Raw genomic sequence first — 12,096 nt, 5'->3', positions numbered from 1 at the left:
TTAATACTAGCTTGCACCCAGTGGGCAAGAAATACACACAGTGGGAAAACACTTCCCTTTCCATTCAGGGTTCCCAAAGCCACTGACTCATCTGAGTTTACTAGAATCAAAGGTTTCTACCTCACCAGCCTTATTCACCCTTGTTGGGCAGATAAAATATATTATGCTCACTTTGTTAAAGATGGCGCTGCCCACGTGGAGGCCGTCACCCAGGTGATATTAATGTGTGTTGGGGGCAGGCTGTGGGTAGGCAGAATCCTTGTGCCTGGGGCTTGGTTTTGGGATTAAGCCTTTCCCACCCTTTTTGGTGTAGGGTGGTACAATCCCATCATGTGTCTGATAAGTGATTTTGTATTAGAACCTTCCCTATTTTGTATATTGGTGTTGGGCAGATAAAATGTATTATGCTCACTTTGTAAAAGATAATGCTGCCCAGGTGGAGGCTGTTGCCCAGGTGATATTAATGTGTGTTGGGAGCAGGCAGGATCGTTGTAGCCTGGGGCTTGGTTTTGGGATTAAGCCTTTCCCACCCTTTTTGATGTGGGGCGGCACAATCCAATCATGCCTCAGAGAAGTGACTTTGTATTAGAGACTTCCCTATTTTGTATATTGGATTAAAGGTTTTGAATCTACACTATAAAATGGGGGCAGAACGGGTGCTTGCTCTCTTGGTTCCTGAGATTAACATTAGAGGAGAGAGCAGAAAGAGGCCACGTGGAGGAGGCCAGGGGAAGCAGCCAAGATGGCGGAGTATTGAGTGAGAGGCCAGTTTGTGCAGTTTGATGCTGGAGAAGGAAGGAGATGGGGACAGAGGTGAATAAGTCTGGTGAGTTAGAAACCTTTGGTTCTAGGAAACTCGGATAAGTCAGTAGCTTTGTGAGCACTGAATGTGAGTGGGTTTTGGAGCCCAGTGTGTGTTTTTACTTGCCTGCCGGGTGCAAGCTAGGATTAAAGATGACAGCACATCAGCTTTTGGCTCCGTTGTTTCTTTACCGATTGTCCGAATCCAATGCGAACCTGCATGGGCCAAGCTGCTGTGATAATGGCCCTAGCCCTGACTACTGGCTTTACAATTGGATTAAAGGTTTTGATTTCTACACTATAAAATGGGGGCAGAACGGGAGCTTGCTCTCTTGGTTCCTGAGATTAATATTAGAAGAGAGAGCAGAGAGGAGAGCAGAGAGAAGCCATGTGGAGGAGGCCTGGAGAAGCAGCCAAGATGGAGGAGTGTTGAGTGAGAAGCCAGTTTGTGCAGAGTTTGTGCAGGGAGAAGGAAGGAGATGGGGAACAGAGGTAACTAAGTCTGATGAGCTAGAAACCTTTGATTCTAGAAAACTCGGATAAGTCAGTAGCTTTGTGAGCACTGAATGTGAGTGGGTTTTGGAGCCCAGTGTGTGTTTTTACTTGCCTGCCGGGTGCAAGCTAGGATTAAAGATGATAGCCCACCAGCTTTTGGCTCCGTTGTTTCTTTATCGACTGTCCGAATCAAAAGTGAACCTGCATGGGCCAGGCTGCTGTGATAGTGGCCCTGGCTACTGGCTTTACAACCCTCTTTTCCCCATCTCCTTCTGTTGGGCAGATAAAATATATCATGCTCTGTAAGGCCAGGAGCCGCCATCATGGCCATTCACATGCAGGTTCCCATTGGATTCGGGCAGACGATAAAGAAATGGCGGAGTCAGAGGATGGGGGGCCATCCTATTTATTGGTGTCTCACCAAGACAGGCAAACCACAAAAGAAGACAAGGGAAAAGCAGAAAACCAGCTCTTCCCATGAAGGGCTAGGGATCAGGGAAGCCCCTGCAATTGTGATAGCAGGAACTGTGTGTCCAAGCTCCTGGTCTGTCCCACTTTATAGTGTAGCAAACCAAAATCCCTTAATCCAATATACAAACAAGGAAGTCCCCGATACAAAGCCACTTATCCAAGGCATAATTGGATTCCTTATGAGAGTGCACCACCCAGATCATACAATCAGTCAAGGGTGTGGGGAAAAGCTTAGTCCCAAAACCAAACCCCAGGCTACAACGACCTGGCCTGCTTATAGCCTGTCCCCCACACCCATTATAAGTCACAAGCGAGCAAACATATATATCATGTTTACAAACTTGTTTGACCAACATTCCACCCCTTTTGCTCGCTTTACAATCTAAACCACAGGCATCTTCCATTATGGTCACTGTGCAAGGAGTAGGATACATTGCATAAACAGAAATAGTACCAACTACAGCAATAGGATTAACAGATCAAAAACTATGGGCGAAATGAGAGAGCTGTCAGTGGCACCAAGAGAGGCAAATCTTTTCCCTCTGGCAGAATACAGGCCAGAGTTTTGTCTGCAGACAGCACTGTAGCTGGCACCAGAGGCCGCCCTGAGCGGGCATACCAAACCTTATTGGCCAATACACCAGCATCTGCTGGTTCTATGTGTAGTAAAATAGGGGAACTCATTATTGGCCATAAAGAAATTACAAAGGTGCCCTTCAAAATGCTGTCCCCTTGAGCACTCAAGGGATAATACACTTCTACCTTAGGTGGCCAGGTGCTGGTTGCCCAAGGGGTTAACTGGAGATCCACCTCTAACCCCTTTCCCCATGGTGCCAACAAGGCCACCCATCTCAGATGGGGGGCCTGTACAGTCCAGGGCCAAGTCCATTGAAGCCGTTGTCCTTTAAGAAGGGCTGTTGGAGCAGGCAAGAGCACGTTGCCCTGCTGTCCGAAACCTGGCTTGAGTAAAATGTCCTTGGTGTGTATCTGCAACTGAATAGGGGCAGCTGTCCGATGCAGGAGGGCCTCTACTGGAGCTGGGCTTCCCCGTCGAGGTCGCTCATTCAAAATCCGAAGTACTGTCCATAAGCGGCGTGTCCATCCAGTAAGAGAGCCGGTGCCCCCCTCCTGTCGCAGTCCCTGCTTTAAGAGTCCATTATAATGCTCAATGATACCAGCAGCCTGGGGGTGGTAGGGAACATGGTACTTCCAGTCCACCCCCAGCTTTTGAGCCCATTGCCTCACCGTTGAACCAGTGAAGTGGGTACCATTGTCACTTTCAAGGACCAGCGGTCGCCCATATGCAGCACTCAGGCGGTCCAGAGCCTGTATGACTGCCCTCTGGTCAGGGTTACGAGCAGGGTAAGCAGCAAGCAGCCCGGTGGCAGTATCTACACAAGTGACTGCATACTGGTACCCTTCTGACTTTGGTAAGGGTCCAATGATGTCTATCTGCCATCGTGTCAGTGGGACATGACCCCTCTGGATCTGTCCAGGTGACACCAGTGGTCTCCGAGGGTGTTCCTTGGAACATACTGCACATTGCTCACAGGCTGCAAGTACCTCTGCATAGGACACAGGCAAGTTCCATGCCTTAACCGTAGCCCACATAGTTTTCTGTCCTGCATGGAGCAGGCGCCGGTGGAGCCACTGTGCCACATCACCTGCAGGTGCAGTCTCCAACCATCGCACCCTTGCCAACGTATCTGCCTCATCATTCCCAGGATGGGCTAGAGGGGCATGCCCTGTGACATGATATACTGTCACCTGCTTCTGGTGTCCTATTTCCCATAAGTCCTGCCACATGGCCTGACCCCATAATGGACGGTGCATTACCATCCACTGGTTAATGTGCCAAGTAGCAATCCAAAGGGTCAGTCCATGATAGACAGCCCAACTGTCAGTACAGATCACCAGAGGTGAAGGTTCATTATGGGCAACTAGTCAAACAGCTCTTAATTCTGCCCATTGGCTGCTTTGGCCTGTACCCGTATCCATCCAAATAGTCTCAGTGGCCGGATGGAAGGCGATAGCCGTCCATTTGGCAGGTTGGCCCCTGCTGGAACCATCAGTATACCAGGCATCTTCGGGGATGGGCACCCGCCCCTCCTGGTAGGGACTGACCTCAGGTTCTGCCTCCTGAGCCCCAGTTGCACCTGACTCTAAGGTCGCATAGGTGACTGGACCCAAGACTTCCTGCAGTTCTGCCCTCAATGGGCTGGTGCTAAGAGCACAGCGTTGTTGCAGATAGGCACCCCACTTGGCCAGGGTAGACATTTGGGCCATACCACTACGTGGTTTAGTTGCCCAGTCTCTCACCCATCCAGCTATAGGGTATGTTGTTTTGACTGTAACTGGTGTTGTGGTTGTAATACTCTCAGTTGCCAGGAGGGCAGCATACACAGCTGCCAGCTGCTTCTCTACTAATGAGTAACGAACTTCAGCACCTTTCCACAATTGGGACCAAAATCCAATAGGTTGCCGTAGGCGCTCTGTCCGCTGCCACAAGCCCCATCCAAACCCCTCCGAGGTTACATGAACATCCAGCTCACAGGGCCTGGCAGGATCAAACACATTCAAGGCCTGTGCCACCTTCACAGCTCTCTTAGCAGCTGCAAATGAACCTTGCGCCTGCTCAGTCCAATCCCAGCGAACCCCCTTTCGAATAAGGTTGTACAAGGGGCGTAGTAACTGAGCCAAATGCGGTATAAATGCTCGCCAATACCCCAACAAACCTAAGAATTCCTGTAACTGTTTTACCGTAGTGGGCACGGGGTATGCTTGAATCTTATCTATAACTGCGTCAGGGATAACTTTTGTCTTACCTGACCAGACAACTCCCAAGAATTTAACAGATAACCCAGGTCCTTGTAATTTGTTCCCGTTAACTGCCCAGCCACATGCTTTCAAATGGGATAGCAGGGTAGGGACTGCTTGCTCCAATTCTGAAAGAGAATCACTAGTTAGCATAATATCATCAATATAATGGTACATGCGGACTACCTCTGGCTGTTTCCATTTAGCCAGGTCAGCAGCCACCAGCCCATGGCACAAGGTGGGGTTATGCAAATAGCCCTGGGGTAACACTGGGGTCCATTGTCTCCCTTCCCAACTGAAGGCAAATTGGTCTTGACTCTCTGCGGCTATATCAATAGAGAAAAAAGCATTGGCCAAGTCTGCCACAAAGTGGTATGTCCCCAACTCATGGCTTAGCCGATCCATCATGTTAGCTATCGAGGGAACAGCAGCGTGCAAAGGGGGAACAACTTTATTAAGTTCCCTGTAATCTACTGTCATTCTCCAGGTTCCATCTGCTTTGCGCACAGGCCATACTGGGGAGTTGTAAGGACTGTGTGCTGGCCGGATGATCCCCACCTTTTCTAGTTCAAGGATTGTCCCTGTGACTTCTTCATAACCACCTGGCAGGCGATACTGCTTGGTGTTAGTCACACGCCGAGGGACGGGTAATTGCAAAGGGGAATGTGATGCATGTCCCCGCAATACTGCCTTCACAACCCTGATCCGCAGCCGGAACTCCCCAGCTGTAGTTTCCAACCACAATCCTTGCAAGACATCTACCCCCAAAATATATTCAGGAATAGGAGATACATACACCTTATATGGCTTAGGAGGCAGTCTCCCTATCCCCAATGGAATAGTTATTGGCTTCACTTGAACAGTTTGGCCCCCATAACCGTCAATGGCCACTGGGGTCCCAGCAAACCGCTCTGGGTTTCCACAGAGAAGGGAACATTCTGCACCTGTATCCACCAAGGCCAACACCTGTTGTACATTGGAAGGGGACCAGTGGATAGCCAGTTCCACATGTGGCCTCCGGTCCCCGCCCATCCCCGTTAGACGGGTCCCTCGGCCTTTTTCCTATTCAAACTAGTACAATGGGTCTTGGGAGTTCCCCTCTCCCTCGGCCGTCTCTATCATATAATCTTGTAACTGAGCTGTGCGTGCACCAAACGTTTTATTGGTAGCTGCTGGGGCCTTTCGTCTCAGTGGCTGGAACTTCTGTTCTGGTTTAAGCTGCCGCCAAAGCTCCAAAAGAATTTTATTAGACTGGCCATCCAATTTCCCCTTATCTGCTCCAGCCGCAATCAAGTCTACCCACATCTGCGTTCGGGTAACCTTTACAGGCCCGTTTCCCTTGTTAGTTTGGGGGGAAACATAGGCAGCAGCCCTCACTGCTTTATGATCCCGAGCGGCCTCCAGCTCTCCCAAATCTGCTACCATCTGTGTAACTGCATTGATGGGCTGCCCCACATAGGGGCCCAAGATAGCCACAAGTGACCCAAAAAGGGCTGATGGGGCACTAGCAAGGACAAATTCCCTCATTTTTGCCGTAAACACTTCTTCGTCTGGCCCACGAGACCCAGGGTTGAAAACAGCATTCTTCATACCTAGTTCTTGAAGGACCTTTACTAACTCACTGTAGCACTGCCACCGACTCATTGCCCCCGGCAGTTCTCCAGCATTCTGCCAGACCATACGAATGGCAGCCATCACCCATTCTAATAGGGTATGGTCTCCTGGGTTGCCATGGCAGTTCTGAAGACGCTGCCTCAAGGAAGAGTGTGTGGTAATGGCGGCCAATTTCTCCATCTCTGTTCCGGAGAGCATGATGCCATCCACCCCTATATCCCATAATTGTAGTAACCAGGCTACCAGGGATTCAGTAGGTTTCTGCCTAAATTGTGCCCCCAACTCCATCAGCTCTGCCTGGGTATAGGGCCGGACCACAGAGTGTTCCATTACCTGGGCAGGAGGCTGTGGCTGCCCCTGAGGGACTCTTTGTTGCTGGGTTTTTACCTTCTTGGTGACAACTGGTCGGGCTCTCAGTGTGCGTATGGCAGCTTCAGCCTGAGCCTTCTCATCCTCAGAAGAGGAGTCGCAAGTGCCTGCTCCCGCTGACTCAAAGCCAATCCACCGGCACGGATGCTGCTGCTCCTTTGGTGACCGTTTAGGCTCCTGTGGCTGCTGGCTTTTGGCCGGAAGCTGAGACTCGAGCTCTTGAATCCGCAGTTGTTTCTCCAACAACTGCCGGTGAAGACGTTCAGCTTCCAGGGTAAACTGCAACTCGCGAACCTGTAATTCCTTCTCCAGTGCTCGCTCCAATTCTAGCCTTTTCTGCCGTTCTATTTGCAATTCATGCTGAAGCTTTTGACCTCGGGCAGTTTCCTCTTGAGTAAAAAACATGTAGCCCATGGCCCCTAAAAGGACAGCCATGGGGAGCCAGAGCAGCAACCAGTACTCTATCCCACCCATCAAGGGTGGTGGCTCCATACCAATCTCTGAATCCTGCCGGAAACTACGCCAGTTGTAAGGCCAGGAGCCGCCATCGTGGACATTCACATGCAGGTTCCCATTGGATTCGGGCAGACGATAAAGAAATGGCGGAGTCAGAGGATGGGGGGCCATCCTATTTATTGGTGTCTCACCAAGACAGGCAAACCACAAAAGAAGACAAGGGAAAAGCAGAAAACCAGCTCTTCCCATGAAGGGCTAGGGATCAGGGAAGCCCCTGCAATTGTGATAGCAGGAACTGTGTGTCCAAGCTCCTGGTCTGTCCCACTTTATAGTGTAGCAAACCAAAATCCCTTAATCCAATATACAAACAAGGAAGTCCCCGATACAAAGCCACTTATCCAAGGCATAATTGGATTCCTTATGAGAGTGCACCACCCAGATCATACAATCAGTCAAGGGTGTGGGGAAAAGCTTAGTCCCAAAACCAAACCCCAGGCTACAACGACCTGGCCTGCTTACAGCCTGTCCCCCACACCCATTATAAGTCACAAGCGAGCAAACATATATATCATGTTTACAAACTTATTTGACCAACATGCTCACTTTGTTAAAGATGGTGCTGCCCACATGGAAGCTGTTGCCCAGGTGATATTAATGTGTGTTAGGGGCAGGCTGTGGGCAGACAAGATGCTTGTAGCCTAGGGCTTGGTTTTAGGACTAAGCCTTTCTCACCCTTTTTGATGTGGGGTAGTACAATTCCATCATGCCTCAGATAAGTGACTTTATATTAGAGACTTCCCTATTTTGTATATTGGATTAAAGGTTTTGGTTTCTACACTATAAAATGGAGGCAGAACGGAAGCTTGCTCTTGGTTCCTGAGATTGGCATTAGAGGAGAGAGCAGAGAGGAGAGCAGAGAAAGGCCATGTGGAGGAGGCCAGGAGAAGCAGCCAAGATGGCAGAGTGCTGAAGGAAAAGCCAGTTTGTGCAGAATTTGTGCAGGGAGAAGGAAGGAGATGGGGAACAGAGGTGAATAAGTCTGGTGAGCTAGAAACCTTTGATTCTAGGAAACTCGGATAAGTCAGTAGCTTTGTGAGCACTGAATGTGAGTGGGTTTTGGAGCCCAGTGTGTGTTTTACTTGCCCGCCAGGTGCAAGCTAGGATTAAAGATGATGGCCTATCAGCTTTTGGCTCCATTGTTTCTTTACCGACTGTCCGAATCCAATGCGAACCTGCATGGGCCAGGCTGCTGTGATAGTGGCCCTGGCCACTGGCTTCACACCTCTCAGCACAAACTCTGCACAAACTGGCTTCTCCTTCAGCACTCTGCCATCTTGACTGCCTCTCCTATGCAATGCTAATTTCAGGAACTTAGAAAGTCCCTGGTCTGTCTCATTTTATAGTGTAAACATCAAAACCTGTGAGCCAATATACAAATAAGGAAGTCTCTGATACAAAGCCACTTATCTGAAGCATAATGGGATTCCTCATAAGAGTGCACTACCCCACATCATGCAACAGTCAAGGGCAGGGGTCCCCAAACTACAGCCCTTGGGCTGCATGCGGCCTCCTGAGGTCATTTATCCAGCCCCCGCCGCACTTCCGGAAGGGGCACCTCTTTCATTGGTGGTCAGTGAGTCCCAGAGTACTGTATGTGACGTGGGATGCACGTGTCATGGCTCCGGAAGCACGTCATATCACTTGTTAAGGCTAGCAGTGACAAATATGGAACTGGACATTGACCATGTCATTAGCCAAAAGCAGGCCCATAGTTCCCATTGAAATACTGGTCAGTTTGTTGATTTAAATTTACTTGTTCTTTATTTTAAATATTGTATTTGTTCCTGTTTTGCTTTTTTACTTTAAAATAAGATATGTGCAGTGTGCATAGGGATTTGTTCATAGTTTTTTTTTATAATCTGGCCCTCCAACGGTCTGAGGGACAGTGAACTGGCCCACTGTGTAAAAAGTTTGGGGACCCCTGTTCAAGGGTGTGGGGAAAAGTTTAGTGTTGAGAGGATTTTAGGATTAAAAGGGTGGGAAAGGTTTAGTATTAAAACTAAGCCTTAGGCTATAAGGACCCTGTCTGCTTACAGCCTGTCCCCCACATCCAGTACAAAGTATAAATGAGCAAACATATATATCATTTTTGCAAACTTATTTGACCAACAGGTCCCCAACAGGTATCCATAGTATAATTATGTTAATTAATGCATTGTTATTAAATGGTCCAGAACTTTAAAAGCATGAAAGCAACACACGCTCCAAAAATTAATAATATACTTCACCAGCAGATGGCATGCTTCACTCAGCTGTCTATATATGTGTACAGATCTGCACAAAGATTTTATAAGCAAGATATCAAGAAAGGCTATTTCTTTCAGATTATAGAATTAGTTTTGAGAGTAACTGGTTAGAAATCTCATAATCATTGTTCAAAGAGATACAGTCAATTAAACTTTAGATTGTGTTGGTGTTGGTCTTGAAGGGATTGAATTTAGTGGGTGGGACATGACAGCATGAAGCAGACATATGGGGGCAGAAAACACATGTTCTGGGCCACTATGGCTGAGGTGATTGAGGATGGTAAGAATGGTGGAGACACATTAGGGCTCTGAGCTGAGATTTGTTAGCGTAATGAGAAGGACAGGATGGTGAATAGATGGGTCCAATACAAGGACTGGCTCTGAAGAAAGGCAATGCCTGTGGGGGAAGTGCCTCTATCTCAACAGCCAAACAGAACTGCAGATGAGGTCTGTATCTCCATGAATTTCACCATACAGAAGAGTCCCCATTATTTAGTACTGGCTCAGTCATTCACAGTGACTTGAAACCGGAGTTTTTTTGATTGCCCTACTTAGGTTCTCTAGAGTCTTTCCAAGACAGGAGACCTGAAGTATTCTTTATTTGAGCCTAATTTACCCCTCCCTGGATCCTGTTCCCTGTAAGCAGATGCTCTGTAGAAAACAGAAAAACTTCCAAAAATATGCTATGCTCTAGTTTATGGTCCTCTTGTTGGACTCTCTTGGTACCCTTTTATTTTCCCCAATGGAATGGCACATTGATACTGCTGTTTGCCTGTACTGTGTCTGAACTTGCTCACCCTTGGAGGTTACTTTGGAAGGCTTCCAAGCTAGGTTTTTAAATACCTTTAATAAAGAAATAAAGTTTACTAGGCCATTTTCCACGTGTTATTCAAGTGCTAAAATATTTCAATGACATAATAAATATTTCAAATTGATAGAAGACTAACAATGCTAATGAATTTGAAAAATCTATCAGTTTGATTCAACAACAGCATTTTAGATATTTCTCAGTAGCATCATGACATTTTATTCATGATATAATTTCTTAATGCCAGTACTTTATACCTTGTTATATTATTCATGTTATTATAATTTTGTGAGATTTGGATTCAGTTCTCTGGTTATGAATCCATTGTTAGCTAAATTGAATTGTTAATGTTTTTTTCTTTTCAAAGTATCAAAATATCACTAATGTAATCCAAACTTACCATTATAAAGTGGTTCTCATCTAGATATTGTAGGCCCTGGCCGGTTGGCTCAGCGGTAGAGCGTCGGCCTGGCGTGCAGGGGACCTGGGTTCGATTCCCGGCCAGGGCACATAGGAGAAGCGCCCATTTGCTTCTCCAACCCCCCCTCCTTCCTCTCTGTCTCTCTCTTCCCCTCCCGCAGCCAAGGCTCCATTGGAGCAAAGATGGCCCGGGTGCTGGGGATGGCTCCTTGGCCTCTGCCCCAGGCGCTAGAGTGGCTCTGGTCACGGCAGAGCGACCCCCCGGAGGGGCAGAGCATCGCCCCCTGGTGGGCAGAGCATCGCCCCTGGTGGGCGTGCCAGGTGGATCCCCGTCGGGCGCATGCAGGAGTCTGTCTGACTGTCTCTCCCCATTTCCAGCTTCAGAAAAATACAAAAAAAAAAAAAAAAAAAAGTAAAAAAAAATAGATATTGTAGCTACATACTTGAGGATTTCAAGTTATAAAACTGTTTTTTTACAAAATATATTTATTTATTTATTTTAGTAAGAGAGGAAGGAGGGGAGAATGAGAGGGGAACATCAATCTGCTTCTGTGTGTGCCCTGATGACTGGGGGTCAAACTGGCAACTTCTATGCTTAGGGAAGATGCTCCAACCAACTGACCCATACAGCAAGGGCTAAAACTGCTCTTATACAATTACTGCAGATAAGTGCATTAGGCTTATGCTTATACTGTCTGAACAGGCAAAGGCAAAATTATACATCATAGTATTTCTTATTGCCTCCAAAGATGTTTCCTTGTGTTGTATTATAATGGAGACATCTATTAGGTAGAATAAATACATAAGGTCTATACTCATAATCAACACATTTTCTCCTTAATAAATTTGAAATAAAACATAAAAGACAAAAAAGACATGAAGACATAAAAGTTTTTGAGATTTAGGGATTCAAATAGTGTGTTGAAGACAATTACAGAAGTTGACGGAGACTTTTTGTTGTCTGGCAGCACCAATTTATAGATTTTGTTGAAAACGTAGTGGCAAAATCTCAATATTTTTATAATTGTCATACCGTGATGGCCGTGAGAATGTGAGTCATAGACTCCAGGTATCCAGCCACCAGTCTGAAATCTATTGCTACCTTTGCTTTAAGACCAGGCTGTCCATGGGCTACTCCCAGTCAATGATGAAGTACAGCAGGATGCAAAGACAAAGCCATCCCCAGGAGATGAGTGACTCCTTGATGTTTGGCTCAGAGCTCCCACTAGCCTTGCCAAACCATCTTTAGACATTGAGGCAGTCTGAAATGTTTCCTTTCCTCTTTCCAATTCAGCTCCTGCTTATTCTCTCTCACAGGTGTTTCCTCTAATAGAATCCTTTCACATTTAGTTTCCTTTTTCCTGTGGCTTCTCTGAAGACACAGAGTAACAAACATATAATCAATGAAATAGTTTTCATGTCTACATGGCTTAAATCTATCCCTCTCAGTTTTATAGTATCTTGTATTATAGAAATAACACATGCTCATTAGAAAAAATACAAAAAAATTTTATGTCTCATTATTTTCTGGTCCTTAGA

Source organism: Saccopteryx leptura, chromosome 6 (genome assembly GCF_036850995.1).
Source record: "Saccopteryx leptura isolate mSacLep1 chromosome 6, mSacLep1_pri_phased_curated, whole genome shotgun sequence".
NCBI classification, from domain to species: Eukaryota; Metazoa; Chordata; class Mammalia; order Chiroptera; family Emballonuridae; genus Saccopteryx; species Saccopteryx leptura.
The sequence above is the reverse complement of the archived record's forward strand: the minus strand, read 5'-3'. Positions refer to the sequence as shown.